We start from the raw sequence: 20,817 nt of genomic DNA, 5'->3' as shown, positions 1-20,817 counted from the left end.
ACCTGATATCACTTCAATTTTACTCAATGATTTGCCGTCTATTACTACGAACTGCGACCTTCCTGAAAGGAAATCACGAATCCAGTCGCACAACTGAGACGATACCCCGTAGGCCCGCAGCTTGATTAGAAGTCGCTTGTGAGGAACGGTGTCAAAAGCTTTCCGGAAATCTAGAAATACGGAATCAACTTGAGATCCCATGTCGATAGCGGCCATTACTTCGTGCGAATAAAGAGCTAGCTGCGTTGCACAAGTACGATGTTTTCTGAAACCATGCTGATTACGTATCAATAGATCGTTCCCTTCGAGGTGATTCATAATGTTTGAATACAATATATGCTCCAAAACCCTACTGCAAACCGACGTCAATGATATAGGTCTGTAGTTCGATGGATTACTCCTGCTACCCTTCTTAAACACTAGTGCGGCCTGCGCAATTTTCCAATCTATAGGTACAGATCTATCGGTGAGCGAGCGGTTGTATATGATTGCTAAGTAGGGAGCTATTGTATCAGCGTAATCTGAAAGGAACCTAAGTGGTATACAATCTGGACTTGAAGACTTGCCCGTATCAAGCGCTTTGAGTTGCTTCGCAACCCCTAAGGTATCTACTTCTAAGAAACTCATGCTAGCAGGTGTTCGTGTTTCAAATTCTGGAATATTCCATTCGTCTTCCCTGGTAAAGGAATTTCGGAAAACTGCGTTCAATAACTCCGCTTTAGCGGCACAGTCGTCGGTAACAGTACCATCGGCACTGTGCGGCAAAGGTATTGACTGCGTCTTGCCGCTTGTGTACTTTACATACGACCAGAATTTCTTCGGATTTTCTACCACATTTCGAAACAATGTTTCGTTGTGGAACCTATTAAAGGCATCTCGCATTGAAGTCCGTGCCAAATTTCGCGCGTCTGTAAATTTTAGCCAATCTTCGGGATTTCGCGTTCTTCTGAACTTCGCATGCTTTTTCCGTGCCTCTGCAACAGCGTTCGGACCTGTTTTGTGTACCATGGGGTATCAGTTCCATCTCTTACCAGTTTATGAGGTATGAATCTCTCAATTGCTGTTGTTACTATATCTTTGAATTTGAGCCACATCTCGTCTACATTTGCATAGTTAGTTCGGAAGGAATGGAGATTTTCTCTTAGGAAGCCTTCTAGTGACACTTTATCCGCTTTTTTAAATAAAATTATTTTGCGTTTGCTTCTGGTGGATTTGGAAGAAACGGTATTGAACCTAGCTACAACGACCGTGTGATCACTAATCCCTGTATCAGTCATGACGCTCTCTATTAGCTCTGGATTGTTTGTGGCTAAGAGGTAAAGTGTGTTTTCGCAACCATCTACAATTCTCGTGGGTTCGTGGACTAACTGCTCGAAATAATTTTCGGAAAAAGCATTTAGGACAATATCGGAAGATGTTTTCTGCCTACCACCGGTTCTGAACAAGTATTTTTGCCAACATATCGAGGGAAGGTTGAAGTCCCCACCAACTAGAACCGTATGAGTGGGGTATTTATTTGTTACGAGACTCAAATTTTCTCTGAACTGTTCAGCAACTATATCATCGGAGTCTGAGGGTCGGTAGAAGGAGCCAATTATTAACTTAGTTCGGCTGTTAAGTATAACCTCCACCCATACCAATTCGCACGGAGTATCTACTTCGACTTCACTACAAGATAAACCAGTATTGACAGACACAAACACTCCACCACCAATTCTGCCTAATCTATCTTTCCTGAACACCGTCTGAGACTTCGTAAAAATTTATGCAGAACTTATTTCAGGCTTTAGCCAGCTTTCTGTACCTATAACGATTTCAGCTTCTGTGCTTTGTTTTAGCGCTTGAAGCTCAGGGACTTTCTCAGCACAACTATAACAATTTACAACTACCTTTCGAATTATATGAGTTTCATTGGTCTCCTTACGTAACTAATATTAAAAATCAGTTCTTCAGTTTTCATGTTCACATATTATTATTATGATTAGGATTTGGTCTGATTTTAATAAATATTTCACTAAAGAGATACTTGACTTCAATTCCTGCAGCAATCGTATCTAAAATCAGTACCGTACATAAAATTTTGATTAAATGGCGGTTGCCTTCCTCCTAGTCTCCCTCAAGTTCATGCACACATACTCACTTAAGCAACATTATAATATATCTATTGACTTAAAATTTGCAATCAAATGCAAATAAGCAAATTAAAATGGCAAGTACTTAAAATATGAACGGCCAGTCATTTATAAAATAAAGTGATACGCTCCGAGAGAATACATTGGAGTCACCCATTAATTAAATGATGTCGCTAGGAGATCACACGTAACAGAGAATCGTTAATCGCATACCAATTCATCTCAGCATCGAATAAAAATAGAGTACTTAGCCCCTGATAATGAGTCACTGCCCTCTTGTTATGCATCGAGTTATCACACCGCATTGGAGATGAGATATTTGTCCGTTTGAGCTAGCACTGACTTTCTAACGACCCTCTGTACTCATGAAATGCGTTTACACGACGGCGGTACGCGGTTGTACCCGAGCCCGAAACGGAAACGAATCCTGCTGCACGTATTCGCGTTTGCAATTTCATGCGGACACGTTCTCTCCCTATTCAGACTGTCCTGTAACTAACCATACACCTTTCATCATGAACTACACCTCAGAGAGGTGCATAGTCTGTATTTCCGTCCTTTGTAAGTTTCCAGTGGGAACCACAGAGGCAACACAAGCTGTAAATGTCCCAGGTGTAGTACTTCCCGCAGTTAATTAAGAGCGCTACGTCAAGGCGATGCGTAAAACTGAGGTCGTGTGTGAGACAGACAGATGATGCCAGGCGGAAGCCGCAGTGAAATGGAGGCTACGACCCCACAAGCGCATGCTTTACGTTTAGAATGAAGTAAGATACGGGAAGGAAGTTTAGGGGTTAACGTCCCGTCTAGGAGATGTCGTCAAAGACGAAACACAAGCTCGGGATGAGGAAGGAACCTTCCTGGCATTTCCATTAGGCGATTCACGGAAATGATGGGACACACAAAGCTGGCCGGATGAAGATTTGACCCACCGTCCTCCCGAATGCAAGTCCAATGTATTACGACTGCGCCAGGTAGCACGCCTTTCTTTCTCCTCTTTTAGCTAGAACAATGCCACAGGCATGGAGGATTCTTGCCAGGAGGTCCACTTCTATTAAATGACCCTAAAAGAAGACACGCAGCATGTCATTCTCAATGGAGAGAAGTCTTCCGAAGTAAGAGTGATTTCAGGCGTGCCGCAGGGGAGTGTCGTAGGACCGTTGCTATTCACAATATACATAAATGACCTTGTGGATGACATCGGATGTTCACTGAGGCTTTTTGCGGATGATGCTGTAGTATATCGAGAGGTTGTAACAATGGAAAATTGTACTGGAATCGCTACGGTCGCAGGTTCGAATCCTGCCTCGGGTTTGGATGTGTGTGATGTCCTTAGGTTAGTTAGGTTTAATTAGTTCTAAGTTATAGGGGACTGATGACCTCAGAAGTTAAGTCGCATAGTGCTCACAGCCATTTGAACCATTTTTGCACTGAAATGCAGGAGGATCTTCAACGAATTGACGCATGGTGAAGGGAATGGCAATTGAATCTCAATGTAGACAAGTGTAATGTGCTGCGAATACATAGAAAGAAAGATCCTTTATCATTTAGCTACAATATAGCAGATCAGCAACGGGAAACAGTTAATTCCATAAATTATCTAGGAGTAGGCATTAGGAGTGATTTAAAATGGAATGACCATATAAAATTAATCGTCGGTAAAGCAGGCGCCCGACTGAGATTCATTGGAACAATCCTAAGGAAATGCAATCCGGAAACAAAGGAAGTAGGTTACAGTACGCTTGTTCGCCTACTGCTTGAATACTGCTCACCGGTGTGGGATCCGTACCAGATACGGTTGATAGAAGCGATAGAGAAGATCCAACGGAGAGCAGCGCGCTTCGTTACAGGATCATTTAGTAATCGCGAAAGCATTGCGGAGATGAAAGATAAACTCCAGTGGGAGACTCTGCAGGAGAGACACTCAGTAGCTCGGTACGGGCTGTTGTTGAAGTTTAGAGAACATACCTTCACCGAGGAACCAAACAGTATGTTGCTCCCTCCTAAGTATATCTCACGAAGACACCATGAGGATAAAATCAGAGAGATTAGAGCCCACACAGAGGCATACCGACAATATTTCTTTCCACGAACAATACGAGACTGGAATAGAAGCGAGAACCGATAGAGGTACTCAAAGTACCCTCCGCCACACACCGTCAGGTGGCTTGCGGAGTATGGATGTAGATGTAGATCTCATCCTTCTGTCCAACTCTTAGGGAACGTCTGTCACAAGTGTTCACTATCAAGCTGTCCAAAGTGAGCTGCGGCTCAGTCATATTGTAATCACAAACGTAGACAAGGAGAAAGGAGGATATCTTTCAACAACGTGTCTCTCAGAAGCACACAGTGGGATAGTGCGCTTAAGCGGTGAGAAAGCGGACACAAGCCTGTTGATTACATCTGTGTACCTCATAATAATAACTATACGTTCGTCTTCATAACTTCCTGCTGAGTCATTTCCGGACAATCGTTCCTTATCTCGAATTTATACACGGTGATTTTTTTCCACCCTGTACAAACTATAGGGATTGACCGATAAGAGAACACGGAGCAAAAAAAGGTCTAATGAATTTAACCAGCGGCTTCCGCCTGTCGGAGGTCCGAGTCCTCCCTCGGCACGGGTGTGTGTGTTGACCATAGCGTAGGTTCATTTAAGTTAGATTAAATAGTGCGTAAGCATAGCGACCAATGACCTCAACAGTTTGGTCCCATAAGACCTTACCAGAAAATTTCTAATGAACTTATGTCCAGATACACATGGTTTCCATGCTAGAGATAATTTATTCAGTAATACTTTGTTACAAGAGACTGCGGTCTAATACGCTTTGTACTCTGCAGTCACACTTACGGTATGCATGGTTTCCTCCTAGAGGTGGTGTTGTTCCCCATACGTCATTCTCTAACGCCCTCTCCTGCCATAGCAGTTGGTAACGTTGTGTCCGATTTCTCTTGATGACTCACCTTGTAGTGGATGAGATACAGCGTTGTACGTAACGGTTCAGTATTCGAATCGAGAGCTTGCCGACCATTGTTTACTTATGGAAAGGCAAATGGCAACGGGCGGTGGGCAGTAAGATTGTACCAGAAGACCCATCCCCGCCGACAACAACCACGGCAATCAGTGTTTGCAACAGTGTTTCGGCGTTTGTCTGCGACAGGATCGTTTCAGGAAGCAGGAAATCTTGAAGGAAGGCGACCACCTTGCCAGTACGACAGTTGGCCCGCCAGTACAGGGTAAATCAGACGACCTTGTGAAACATTCTCCTCGCAACTTTTACCATACTTATCACTTACAGCGTGTGCAGGACTTACTAGCGACAGACTTTCCACATCGGGAGCAGTTGTGTCACTGGTTTCTTCACCAGCCAACCACTATTCCGGAATTTGTGTCATCCACCCTATTAAAAGACGAGGTCAGCTTTAGGCGGAGCGGTATCTTCAACTTGCATAACAGTCATCTGTGGAATACTATGCAGAACCCTCATGGTATTGTGACAGAGAATCATTAGCATCGTTGCAGCTGGTATGTGTGGGTCGAGATAATTGGCGGCCGTATTTTGGGATCAGCCTTGTTTCCACGCCGCCTAACCGTCTGATAGCTACTTCCCCTGCTAGAGGCAGTCCCATTGGTTATTCGAAGGGTACATGGCTGCTACATGAAGGTGCTATAGCCCACTTGGCAGTTAACGTTCGAACGCATTTCAATCGTGTTTTGCCTGGTCGATGGATGGGACGACGGGGTCCAGTTGCATGGCCCGCTAGCTCACCGGATCTCAACCCGTGCGATTTCTGGTTAAGGGGCCACCTCAAAAGTATCGTGTACGAAGAGCCCATTTCATATGCGGAGACTGTGGAGCAGCATATTGATGCTGCCTTTGACACTGTTTGGATGAAGCCTGGCCGATGTGAACGTGCGAGGCACAACATGCCACGGATCGTACATGCTTGCTTTGACGCACATGGAGCCCATTTTCAACATATACTGAACTGTGGCTGCATGGCACAGCGCGTTTTAGAACGCAGTCTCTGTAACACTGTATGATTGAATAAATGGTCTCTAGCATGGAAATTATACATTTCCGGACATAAGGTCGTTAGACGTTCCTTTGTTCCGTATCCTCCTGTAGATCAATTCCTAGAGTTTGTACACGATGGAAAAAATCACGTTATATATGTGCCCTTTTCCATTATCCGTGAAGTAACTTGAATAAATTGTAACTGTGTGTCATATGAAACTATATAGTTTCAGAGACCTTTTCAAGTCTCAAACATCTCTCCTTGGTAAAAATTTTCATTCGTCACGTCAGTCTGCATGATACATCATAGACATTTAAGACTTGACAAGGTCTCGGCTGTGCGGTTCGAGATTAGGTGGCATACCAAGTAGACTGAAGCGTGAATGGGAATTTGTATTGAGGATGGAAGCGTGTTAGGGTAGTCCGCGCAGGTATGCAAAGCCACTGTACCAGTATGGCGTGGCGGTTAACGCATCTAACTAATGAGCAGAGGGTCTGGGTTCGAACCACAGCCTTGGTACAAATTTTCATTTATAGCTTCAACCTGCGTCGTCACGACTGTAGGTCTTCCCTCTCTCTTACGTCAAGGCTAAAGCGTCCACTGTAATGAAAGTTACCCTAGTATGGAAAACATGGCGTAGCATTAATAAGAGACGAAAACGCACTTTCATACAAAGAATGCTTGTTTGTATATAGAATACAGATCATGTCTGTAATGTGCAATATATATCTGTCGCTTCGTTACACCGCAACTAACATTAATATGAAATGCGATTACTTTTACCTAACGAATGCTGGGGTGGTTCCGACTACAATGGTATGGTCGATTCCTTGTACGATTTCCGTTCAACTATCTACTCTATCAATGCAAGTAATTTTCTCTTTTGAGCGGCCTGTATAAAAAAATCTATAAAATTAGCATGTGTGTGTAAGAATGTTCCTCGTCTCATTCTAAATCGTTGTATCGATTCCAATCAAACTAGTTACACATACCACATATTGCCTGAAAAGTAGTACTGCGCAGGCACAAAGACCTCTCATTGGGGTATATGTGGGGGTGATAACAGGGTGACATGATGGAAAGAGAGAGGGGGACGAGGAGATGCACAGGAAGAGTGCGAGAACGGAACGGACAGAGAGGGGGGAGGAGGGGATGAACAGAGAGAGGGTGGAGGTGGCAATAGACAGAGAACAGAGAGAGAAGGAGATGGAAAGACAGGGAGTAGGAGGAGATGGAGAGGGAGGAGGACATGGACATGTCCAGGAAGAAGGAGGAGAAGGGAAGGTGGAGGGGGCCGGTGGAAGAAGGAGAGGGGTAGTCAGTATGTGGAAAAGAAGAAGGTGTGACGAGGCTTGTGCAAGTGGGAGGGGTTGTGGATTGGCAGGTTGAAGGGCTGCAGGGTGTAGTGAAGCAGATGGAAGAGGAGAGAGAGTAAAAGAAGAGGGAAGGCAGATTGGGACAGAGATCAGACATAGGTGTGAAATATAGGTGGTGCACATGTCTGCAGACGCGGGTGCAGGCAGAAACTTGTACACAAATAAAAATGAGAAACTAAAATACTATTGAGTAACATTCATTCTTAACCTTACTCACTTCCTCATTTCATAGCCTCCCATCATTCAAAGAATACAAATCAAAATGTTTGTGGATTCTGATTGTGCCTACAGGTTTTATTAAGAATACTTATTTTGTTAGTTAAGACTTTCCCGTGATAATAAATGTTGCTTTGGTTCTTGGGTGCTGGTTACGCCACATAATTCTACGTATGTCAGAGGTACCGCTAAATTCAGTATAAATGCCTCAGGCAAACACCATATATAAAATTCCTTGACTTTCAAGCACTGCCTGCACACAGGACACAAGATATAACACGAGAAGAACAAGTTCGTTTTTTCTTCCTCATTCTATGGCAGTGTTATTAAAGAGGCTATGGTCATACACAAAATGCTACTCAAATTAACAAAGACACAGTGTATCATGTATAAAGTAGAAAGTCCATCAGTTGCCGTTATAAAATCACAGCGCACGACGCAGAGGTCACTATTGTGCGTATTCATAACAGGCTGCGTGCCAGACGACCTTTTATCGCTGGCTTTCAATACAGTTCGTTACATTCCATGTGATGAATGACAAATACCATTCTGCTAGCAATAGTCGGAATAAACAGCTGAATACAATGGCTAGGTGTGTTTTTGAAACATTGTGTAGTTTCAGTGACATCATCCGACGTAATGTTCGAGAGCCTAGCAGTGTTTTCAAATAGTGGGGGGCAGAGGGGGTGTTCTCTCCATACATTCAAAAGCGTCGAACCCGTTTGCTTCTCCACTGTTCATTCTGTGACACTTTAATATGCAAATTAGTTATATTTTTGATATACAAATAGCACATTCTAACACAGGCAACAGAAACCAAAACATTGCATTAAAACAAGCGTTCAGTTCATAGTGCTGTGAATTGTGGGAAAAAAAGCAGCAAATTGGCATTCATAAGAAGAAGAACAACACCAAAAATGCAACAGGAATGTAATATGTAAGAAACTGTTCATGCAACCTGCCTCTGATGATGCCTTGCAGAAAATAAAGGCGAAACGCGTATGGCACTAAAATTGTGTTTTTATTCAGTTGCTGTCAGACGGTCCATAAGTAAAAATTATCAATATACCGTAACATTACACGCAACTGAGGAAGACAGGGCTACAAAAGCTGAAGTTCATGAATGTCTGCAAATGTTCTCTAAGTAGCCGAACTTAGCCATTTCCAGTCAGTGATCGGCTCAGTTCAACCAGAGGACCCAGACCATTGCCTGTAAACGCAGCCCACACCATTGTGGAACCACCACCCGGTTGCACAGTGCCCTGTTGACAACTTTGGTCCACTATCAGCTCTTGCCAACTGAAATCGGGACCCAACTGACCACGACACTGTTTTCCAGTCGTCTAGAGTCCAACCGATATGGCCACGAGCCCAGGAGACGCGCTGCAGGCCACGTCGTGCTGTGAACAGTCACTTGCGTCGGTCCTCTGCTTCCGTACTCAATTAACGCCAAATTTCGCGGCGCTGTCCTAATGAATACATTCGTCGTATGTCCCACATTGATTTCTGCTGTTATTTCGCGCCGTGGTGCTTGTTGCTACCACTGACAATCTTCCCAAACGCCGCTGCTCTCTGTCGTTAAGTGAAGGACGTCGGCCATTGCGTTGTGCTTGGTGAGAGGTAATGCCCGAAATTTGCTATTCTCGGCATACTCTAGACGCTGTGGATCTCGGAATATTAATTCCATAACGATTTCCCAAATGGAATGCCCCATGCGTCTAGCTACACCTACCATACCGCGTCCAAGGTCTGTTAATTCCCGTCGTGTCAAAAACCGTTTCACATGAAACACCTGAGTACAAATAACAGCTCCACCAATGCACTGCCCGTTTGCACCTTGTGTACGCGATCCTACCGCCATCTGTAAATGTGGATATCGCTATCCCATGACTTTCGCACATCAGTGTACTTCACTCACGTACTCCTCTGGAAACTCAGCCATGATGTCGTGTAGAAGCTATATATGGCGTAGTGGCTGAACATCATTTACAAAAATGATTCCCCGTTTGAACTACTGTAGCTACACGATTTGAAATAAATGTTTAACTGCCAAAAATGTATTTAAACTGCTATGAAAACTGTAGGCAATTTGATGAACGGAAATAGTAAGCACTACTAATTCAATTAGCAAAGTGATGTTGATAGTCTAGTAAACAAGTGAAGCTGAGTATCGGTTGTTAAGTGGCTGGACAACGATGTCAAAGGTGTGCTATTCGAGTGTAGATCGGTCCTAACCTTTTCTTTTTTATTTCGGTCCTGGTAGTGTCAGTTAATGTCCAAAATCGCGAAGTACATCGCGATTTGAAGCTCACGCGAAAATGAAGGTTCCTGTGTATATGGGTGGGTGAATCTGTTCAGATGTCTGAGGAAAGCAACGCTACAGAACCTCCGAAGGACTATTTCCAGTAAATCTCTGTGGTGGTCACTCCAGGCTCATGACAGCTCTGCCAACGAAGACAATGAAAATATGCCTATGCAGCCCTCTTACTGACTTCGTGAGTCATGCCCCTTTCAGATGTGTTTATCAAATGTTATCACATTATGCCTTGCGCTTTCCTACCGATAAGTACACTACTGGCCATTAAAATTGCTACACCAAGAAGAAATGCAGATGATAAACGGGTATTCATAGGACAAATATATTATACTAGAACTGACATGTGATTACATTTTCACGCAATTTGGGTGCATAGGTCCTGAGAAATCAGTACCCAGAACAACCACCTCTGGCCGTAATAACGGCCTTGATACGCCTGGGCATTGAGTCAAACAGAGCTTGAATGGCGTGTACAGGTAGGTACAGCTGCCCATGCAGCTTCAACACGATACCACAATACATCAAGAGTAGACTGGCGTATTGTGACGAGCCAGTTGTTCGGCCACCATTGCTGGACGTTTTCAATTGGTGAGAGATCTGGAGAATGTGCTGGCCAGGGCAGCAGTCGAACATTTTCTGTATCCAGGAAGACCCGTACAGGACCTGCAACATGCGGTCGTGCATTATCCTGCTGAAATGTAGGGTTTCGCAGGGATCCAATGAAGGGTAGAGGCACGGGTCGTAACACATCTGAAATGTAACGTCCACTGTTCAAAGTGATGTCAATGCGAAAAAGAGGTGACCGAGGCGTGTAACCAATGGCACCCCATACCATCACGCCAGGTGATACGCCTGTATGGCGATGACGAATACACGCTTCACCGCAATGTCGCGAAACACGGATGCTACCATCGTGATGCTGTAAACAGAACCTGCATTCATCCGAAAAAATGACTTTTGCCATTCGTGCACCTAGGTTCGTCGTTGAGTACACCATCGCAGGGACTCCTGTCTGTGATGCAGCGTCAAGGGTAACCGCAGCCATGGTCTCCGAGATGATAGTCCATGCTGCTGCAAACGTCGTCGAACTGTTCGTGCAGATGGTTGTTGTCTTGGAAACGTCCCCATCTGTTGACTCAGGGATGGAGACGTGGCTGCTCGATCCGTTACAGCCATGCGGATAAGATGCCTATCATCTCGACTGCTAGTGATACGAGGCCGTTGGGATCCAGCACGGCATTCCGTATTACCCTCCTGAACCCACCGATTCCATATTCTGCTAACACTCATTGGATGTCGACCAACGCGAGCAGCAATGTCGCGATACGATAAACCGCAATCGCGATAGGCTACAATCCGACCTTTATCAAAGTCGGAAACGTGATGGTACGCATTTCTCCTTCTTAAACGAGGCATCACAACAACGTTTCACCAGGCAACGCCGGTGAACTGCTGTGCGTGTATGAGAAATCGGTTGGAAACTTTCCTTATGTCAGCATGTTGTAGGTGTCGCTACCGGCGCCAACCTTGTGTAAATGCTCTGAAAAGCAAATCATTTGCATATCACTGCATCTTCTTCTTGTCGGTTAAATTTCTGGTCTGTTGCACGTCATCTACGTGGTGTAGCAATTTTAATGGCCAGTAGTGTATTATTACTTTCAGTTTTCACCTTTGCACGTGAAGATGGCTCTACTACTGAAACGACGACAGAGAAATAAGCAAATAATAAAAATATATTCTTGTCTTTTGTATCGCTCTCGGTCAACTTCTGAAAGTATACATCAACGCTGGAGTTTGTGTTAGCAGTTGTATCGGCTGCGCCATCTTTCGGCCAACGGCAGGTGTCCGTGATTTACGAGCTGCCGAACGATGTATTCTGTACCATGCGCTGTATTGGTTATAAAAGTAACTGACGACACCACGTTTCGCAGCCACGGCGCCTGAATACGTCACACTCTTTTTCTCCCCAGCATCTCGGGCCAATGTGGAGAGCAGCAGTCTGTATTTAAGAGCCTTACTGAGAATATTATTGTTTCCTTTCCCTTACTTCATGGATACCTGACTATTCCAATGTTTTTCAGCTGTCAAGGAGTTTCTTGAAATGAGAAGTTTTTTATGGTTATCTTTCTGCACAAAACGAAGTCTTAAATAATGAATGTCGCGCATGGACGATGTTCGATTAGTATCTGTGATAGACCATAATCGTATCGGCAGCCTATTTACGCTGTCCCACCAAACGTTTTTTACGCTGATTCAGACAGCGATGCTCGTTCAGTTGATCCAAGTTTAGTGTTACACAAGATAGGGAATTCATGAAACGGGTTCATTTTTAGGGTTTCGTGCCTCAATCTGTTAAAACGGAACTGTTATTGGATTGCTTTGTTGTAGGTGTTCTGTCCCTCTGTCTGTTAATACTATTTTTCTCAGGAACGAGTAGGCGTATGTATGTCACATGTTAAGGTCTATGGTCGCTTGGCGGTATAAAAAGTTTAAGCTTCTAAGTCAGTTCAATCAGAAAATACGGCTATTTATGTCAGATGTTTTGATATTCAAAAACTCACTCATCAAAACTTACAGGATACTTTCCGCTGGCTTGGAATCATGAAATTCTGCAAGAGACAAGGGTTAACAGTAAATTTAAAGAAAAATATAAAAACTGTTAATTTTGTAATTATGTAACACGAAAATTTTTTTGTGATTTTTTATACGTTTATCTGTTTGTCTGTCTGTCTGTTACGATTCATTTCTCTGGGACAGTTTGGCGTATCAGGTTAAAATTTATCTCTCAAGCTAAGGTGTATGATCACATGGCGGTGTAAAAATACAAAGGTTCTAAGTCGATTCAATAAAAAGTTGCGGCCATTTATGTCACATATTTTGGTACTCGAAAACTCACTCATTAAAACGTTTAGGGTACTTCCTATTGACATAGAATCATAAAATTCGGCAAGAAACAAGGTTTCACAGGACAAGTAAATGGGAAAATCCGAAATTGTTAATTTGTAATTATATGACACGAAAAAAATCTTACGCAATTTGATATCCGACTGCAAACTTGAAATTAAAGCATTGCCGAAAGTATTGGAATCGATGAGAGATATATAATTAAGTTTGCACGCAATACTGAGTGGGCGAGTCCTACACGCACCTGGACAATTTTTTCTGAACTAAAATCAAAATTGGTCTCCAGTCAGGGACTCTACAGTGTGCCAAAAGAGGAAGGGCTCTTACACACACACACACACACACACATACGCACACGCACATACACATACACAAGTTCGTACAAACGGTGACTGCTGTGGAGGCGTTGTCCTAGTAACATCCCCCCCCCCCCCCTCGATATCAAACGAGAGCCTACAATCTCTCTCAGCATGGCTCTGTGGCAGCGTACCAGCAGCCGATATCCAGGCAGGGCGCTGAACCTGCTAATAAGCTATCGGAGATCTTACTGCGCACCGGTTAACGCTCCAGTATGAACTTGCCCACCTCCACTACGGGCCACAAGTTCGCCTACAGGGCCTACGGTAGCGCAGAATGGACCCATTCACTTCCCGGCCGATAATAGGCCGTTATGTTCGCTGATAAAGACCTCGAGTTCAATAATTTCCTCCTATCGTTACCTCAGTAGCTAGAGTTTAACAATGAAGTTATAGTAGGCTGTAATGGGGCTCTTGTTCCTCTGTTCCTCAGTTCCTCAGATAGCAAAACGTGAGCTGAGTCTTAAGAGATAACTGTTCTTCGCTACGTCATTCCAATCGTTCGCAGAATTTCCTGACTCTCGGCCTTGAGTCTCTGCAGTACGCAGAGCAAGTGACTTAGCGGATCTAGTAAGCCTGGAAGGACGCGAGAAGAAAACCGGGAAACTTGTTTACATTTCCTGGAAACATTGCACATATCTCATTTTGCTGCACCGTCATTCTGTGTCGTATTTTCAGCACCATCTCCAAGCTGTGATCTCTGTGGTACGTAGCTCATAGTGTAGGAAACGTGGTGTTAACTAGCGTAATATGTATGTAACTGGCAGGCTGTCAGCCTTTCCACTCACTGACACCATGGAGAAAGGGACTGATTTATCAAAGCTCCAGAACGAAGGATTAACTGTTTTGTGAGAAGGCGAGATATCTCTAGTTTCTTTAAGACTAAACTGAGTACATAACTAGTATGATTTTAGCAGTAATACCCTTAAAATATGCCCATTTTTACGCAGAACTTTAGGATGAATACTAACGCGATATGACTTGACTTTGATACGGAAGTAGAAAGAAATTTCATAGAGAAAAGAAGAATGTAAGCAGCGCTTGAAATATATTTTAAATGAATGCAACATGATTATCACTCCTAATTCACAGGCAGTTTGTGCCCTCCCTTATAGGAAGAACCAACATGAAGCGCCGAGGTTCTCGGCAACATTAACGTGGCTGTAAGATGCATATTAGAATTCAGAAATACTGTTGCTGACGGTAGCTTGCTTGCATGTCGATTACGCTGAAGGCAAAATGCGTTTAGAAGTTTACGCTCATATCAACTGCGGATTTAAATAAGGATATAAGAGCACAACGAAACAACCCATAAAAGCATTGCAAATTTCATAAACGGCTGTGGAATGAAATCAAAAAAGAATGTTTTAAAGACTTTGTGTTATTATTCAAAAAGGCAACAATAAATTGCAATATCAAGATTACATCGTCCTTCAAGGGACCATGTGCAGTACTGTGCCATAGAACATGAAAATCAATACAAAAGGAAACTCCATACAATCAGCAATTCTCGTAATAATGTTAAATAAGTGAAAGGTTAACTTCCTCGATGGCCTACACGCACAGATGACTAAAATCCCAATATTGATTCTTGAACATGGAACTAGTCTTTTCTCTTTGAACAACGAATATTAGGCTTGGATTCAAAAGAAGATATATTTATGGAACTGAAAATTCTGCAATGAAATATCACGCGCTCGTTAGAAACAGTCTCATCGTACAGAGGTGGCCAAAAATGTGGAAACACCACAAACACAAGTAATCGTGCCTAAAATGGCGTAGGAAAACCGTTGGCATTCAAAACAGCTTCAAATCGTCTCGGAATGGACAAAAGGATAGGAAGCTTATACCATTCGCCCTGCAAAATAGTAGCAAATTCAGGCAACAATGATGGAAATGCGACAATTAATGGTGAGGCTCACGAAATCAGCCCTGGACGATACGGGCTGTCAGAAAAGGGACCCCTGTCGTCTTGGAACACATCATTAACACTGGGAAACAACCGTCGTACCATGGGATGGCGCTGATCACTAAAATGGTCATATAATTCTTGGTGGTAACGTGATATTGAAGGGTAGCCATGGGGTCTTTGGAATACAACGAAGTGGCTACCCGAATCATCACCGAACCACCGCCGAGTTTCACTTTTGGGACGTAAACTCGACCTCAAGTTGGAAACAGTGTGAAACAAGACTGATCCGAACAAAGACATTAGCCAGCCACTGTGGCCGAGTAGTTCCAGGCGCTTCAGTCCGGAACCGCGCGACTGCTAGGTCGCAGGTTCGAATCCTGCCGCGGACATGGATGTGTGTGATGTCCTTAGATCAGTTAGGTTTAAGTAGTTCTATGTTCTAGGGGACTGATGACGTCAGATGTTAAGTCTCATAGTGCTCAGAGCCATTTGAACCATTTGAACAAAGACATTCTTCCATTGCTCTGTAGTCGAGGTTTTATGGCTCTGGCAGCACGTTTTATTGTTAAGGGCCTCTCCAGCATGGATGTTGTCTTTAAATGAGGCGTTACTGTGTTTATTCCAGACAGACATAAAAAAACAGAATTAGTAAATAAATATATGTTTTATGTCTGTAATCAACGACAACAGATTTAACATTGAAGTCTAGGAGAAATGTGAAATCGAAAATTTGTCGTAGGTCTTGGTTATTTAGACCAGCGTGCCTACATTATATCGATTTAAAAGAAAAACTCTTTTTTTTCTTAGCCCACAAAAGGCGATCTGAAAATAACATAAAATTTACTTTCCTGGAACATGGAAGTGAAGTTCAGGCCGGCAAAAAATTATAAAGAAACGAAAATGAGCAAGTTTTACAGGAATGTGTGGTAAAGCGAAAGTATAGAGGTTGCGTGAATTTTACTACTGATCACGTGAAACAAGAACGGTGAGACAAATTCACTGATTTAAAGAGAAATAAACGGCCAGTGAAGACTATTATTTTCTTAAATAGAATGTAGTGCCTAGTGAAACAAGGAGTTACTACAGTTCGTTTGTTTATTATAAAAAAGTTCTATTCCATCATATTGATTTGTTGCATAATTTTTTGAATTTAAAATATAAGTAGAGTAAACCATTATAGCTTTACGCGCGGCTTTGTAAAAACCAGTATTTAACAATTATTTTGGCTTTATTCTCAGGAACGTCATGCGAATATCCATAAGTTCCATAGTGTCTGGTATGGGAAGAGATATTGAAGAACTCTCTGCTTAGATGGATACAAGATGTATTCATGCGAATATCCTTAATTTCTATAGAGTTTGGTATGGGAAAAGATAATACAGAACTCTCTACTTAGATGGATGCAAGATGTAGGGGTAATGTTTACATCTGCAGTGTAGAATCAGACAGTAAAAAGGCGAATGAATTATTCTATCTCTCGAAGGACACCTACGATCAGTAAGTGTTCCTGCTCAGTTGTGCTTAGTTAAGAAATGAAACCCTGAGACGCCAGTTCAAAAATTGCTCTGAGCACTATGGGACTTAACATCTGAGGTCATCAGTCCCCTAGCGATCAGACACATCCATGCCCGAGGCAGGATTCGAAACTGCGACAGCGGTCGCGCGGCTCCAGACTAAAGCGCCTAGAACGGCTCGGCCACACCGGCCGGCTGAGACGCCAGTTAACAAACTGCAATAAATATTCCATAAAGGTAAGTATAGCTATGCTTGGGCTTTCAGATATCGAAATCGTACATTTAAATGAAAGAAAGCGGTCGTTGTTTCCCCATTTCATTTTCGAAAACAAAAAGGGGACCTGGTAACACTGAAATTATGGTCCGAATGGGCACTGTTACCTTTTCACAAATCTCGATGGTGGTTCATTCGGTCCACTGTCCATGACGGCCGCAGAATTCTGCCGTGCTAAAAGTGTCCTCCACAATAGGGCCAGGCGCTCGGATCTGAACGCCGAATTGTTTGCTTAAAACACAGGAAAAAATATCACGGAAACTTTTCACCGCTCTAAAATAATACCAGAAAGAGAAACAGAGAGAGAGAGAGAGAGAGAGAGAGAGAGAGAGAGAGAGAGAGAGAGAGGTAGTGAGAGAGACGCGTTTTATCGCACTGAGTCCATGTCGCTTGTGGGCGGCGAAACAGGTTTCAGTATTTGAATAGCTGTCGATTTATTAATTCATGGATTTGTGACACCAATGCAAACGTTTCTTTCTAAACTGTAATACTTTATGTGATTTGTGTGTGAGTTTGCACATTGACTGAGAAGTCCAGCGGTTGTAATTCATGGTACTACTGTAAGATTAGCCATGCAAACAAGTTTTTTTTTCATTTACAGAGAATACTGAGGCTCAAAGCTGTTAGTTGGATCTCTTTTTACTACGTTAGTGACAAAGTTAAAAAAAAATTTAAAACATTATTACATTTAAGTTTTAAAGTATGAGCTTCAATTGGTTTACTTCCAATGCGTCGCCGTTTTGGTGACCACCTAAAACATGACTGAGCGATATTGTTACAGAATAACTGGTAGTCATTAGTTGCTTATATTAAAGATTAAACTCATTATGTTATTTTATCGCCATAACGCTACCCTGATTATTTACGAAATTTGTACTCCTTTGCCATTGTCTTCAGCACCTGACACCAACTCAAATTCCATCTGATATAAGGGATGTAGTTTCACTCTATTATACTTTTCTTCTGTAGTCGTCGACGAAAAAGCCATTCAAAAATTTCAAACTTGGAGGTCATCATTGTGCTTCGCAACAGATACATCTGTTCCGTAATAAGGTCAAGAAAAGATACTTCTCGCCACCAATTTAAAAAATTGCCTACGAATACTCAGGAAAAAATGTTTCACTATCGTTTCGCCATTTCCAGAACAAATATGCACCACACGTTCTACATAGCCCACGTGCTCCACATTTCGCCAAATGAGTTACTAGATCACCACCACACTCCACGAACCCCTTTTACATACTTTTCTCCGTGGCTAGACTGCGTCTCTGTAATGATCTCCGACTATCTTTCTAGGTTCGCCCTACTATAAGAAAATTTTCTCTGCTGGTCACAACTTTGCTCCTCAGTTAAGCTATCCACGCGAGAGTAATGTATACTACCATTTACCTGTTTCCATTTAAGCGAGATACTGTCTTCCACTCCATCATTTTTCAGGCGAGCAAACGAAACATCTCTACTTCCTCTTTCAATATAGGCTAACACCATTCCAGCCATTAAGGTGAGACGCTGACTGGCTTCAGAATGCGAAAGGCGTGCCTATTTAGTACTTGAGACATCAAATCAGGGCCCCGCTACGGTCGCAGGTTCGAATCCTGCCTCGGGCATGGATGTATGTGATGTCCTTAGGTTAGTTAGGTTTAAGTAGTTCTAAGTTCTAGGGGACTGATGACCTCAGAAGTTAAGTTCCATAGTGCTCAGAGCCATTTGAACCATTTGAACATCAAATCATTGCCTGAAACCTGAAGTTCAGAGTGCACTCATTGCATTGTAGATGACACACCTGGCTGCAGCTCCAATCACATATAAAATCTACATGTAAAAGAGAAAAATGTTGGAATTAGTGATTTTTAACAGATACAGAGCAACACGATAGAAGCTGGAAATCCACAGTAGTTATGGGTTTGGTGCTATGTCGTTCAAATATCGCTATCTGAGATGCAGTGATGAATCAAAACCTTATGAGCAGCTACTTAATAGAGTGTTGGTCCACCTTTGAAATGCGATACAGCAGCGATTCTCCATGACATGTATTCGACATGTCATTTGTAGGTTTCCAGAGCTATGTCTCATCAGATGTCTACGAACTGGTCACGGAATTCCCATAAATTATGTGCTGGTTGGCCGTGATCGCTGAGCTGGCAGCCGATTGCGTACCAGATGTCTTCCATCGGGTTCAAATCAAGCGAATTTGGTGTCCAAGACATTCATGTGAGTTCATTATCGTGCACCACAAACCACTGTAGCACGGGGAGTTATCCTGCTGGAAGATTCGATCGCCGTCGGGGGAATACGTCAATCATAATGGAATGCAAGTAATAGTTACGTAGTCTATAGCTGTTATGCTGCCTTCGATTACTAGCACAGGTCTCATGGATGACCAAGTGAATGTCACCCATGTTGTATGTTAACCGGGGACCTAGAAACGACGGAGAGGCTCCGTCCCCGCCGCAGCCGCAGTAGTCCACAACCCCACGACGACTACCGCAGTCCACTTCACCCCTCCACGGCCCCAAACCGAACCCAGGGTTATTGTGCGATTCGGCCCCTGGTGGACCCCACGAGACGAGTGTAACCCCTATGTTTGCGTGGTAGAGTAGTGGTGGTGTACGCGTACGTGGAGAACTTGTCTGCGCAGCAATCGCCGACGTAGTGTAGCTGAGGCGGAATAAGGGGAACCAGCCCGCATTCGCCGAGGCAGATGGAAAACCGCCTAAAAACCGTCCACAGACTGGCCAGCTCACCCCACCTCGACACAAGTGCCGGGGACCAGGCGCTACTTCCCGCTCCGGAAAGCCGTGCGTTAGACCGCTCGGCTAACCAGGCGGGCATGTCACCCATAGTGTAATACTGCCCCCACTGGCCTGGGTCCGTGGCGCGCGGCATGTTTCGGGCAGCCGTTTTCCTGGATGACGGCACATCCCAACACATCCATCGACCTGGTGTAACAAGAAAAGTTATTCATCCGACCAGGCGACTTGTTTCCATTCATCCACGATCCAGTCTTAATGATCTTGTGCCCACTGAGTAACTGAAGACGTCGTTGGGTTACCATAGGAGCACATACGGATCCTCTGTTGTCGGTCTCCACGGTCAACACTGTGGGCTGAAGGGCGTGCCGCGAAACACTTGTGCCCGAACCAGCTGTGTACTTGTCGTCAGATCTGCCACAGACTGCCGCCTACTATCCTGCTTTACCGAGCGGACAAGTCTCCGCCTCCACGTCCTATGTTGAGGCACGGACAGCCAACAACCTGCCGCCCACTCGTCGTTTCGCCGTCTTCACCCGTTTCCTGTAGATCTTTTCTACAATAGCAAGTGAACCATCGACTGGTCATTGCCGAGATGCTCATTTGAAGGCCCGGGCCAAAACAATATGCCATTTCTCAAAGTGGCTTATGTCAATGGGCCCTCTCATTTCCAGCCCGTATCGTCGTTGGAATGATTCCTCTTTGGTCTCTGCTCCGCTTATACAGGGTGATTGCGTAATGATGTTACATGGAAATGAGCGTACGGCTTTGTGGGCCTGCCACTGGCGTGCCACAGGGGAGTGTTATGGGACCATTGCTTTTAACAATATATTTAAATGACCTAGTAGATAGTGTCGGAAGTTCATGCGGCTTTTCGCGGATGATGCTGTAGTATACAGAGAAGTTGCAGCATTAGAAAATTGTAGCGAAATGCAGGAAAATCTGCAGCGCATAGGCACTTGGTGCAGGGAGTGGCAACTGACCCTTAACATAGACAAATGTAATGTATTGCGAATACATAGAAAGAAGGATCCTTTATATGATAGCGG

The sequence above is a fragment of the Schistocerca americana genome, chromosome 1 (genome assembly GCF_021461395.2).
Source record: "Schistocerca americana isolate TAMUIC-IGC-003095 chromosome 1, iqSchAmer2.1, whole genome shotgun sequence".
Lineage (NCBI taxonomy): Eukaryota > Metazoa > Arthropoda > Insecta > Orthoptera > Acrididae > Schistocerca > Schistocerca americana.
The sequence above is the reverse complement of the archived record's forward strand: the minus strand, read 5'-3'. Positions refer to the sequence as shown.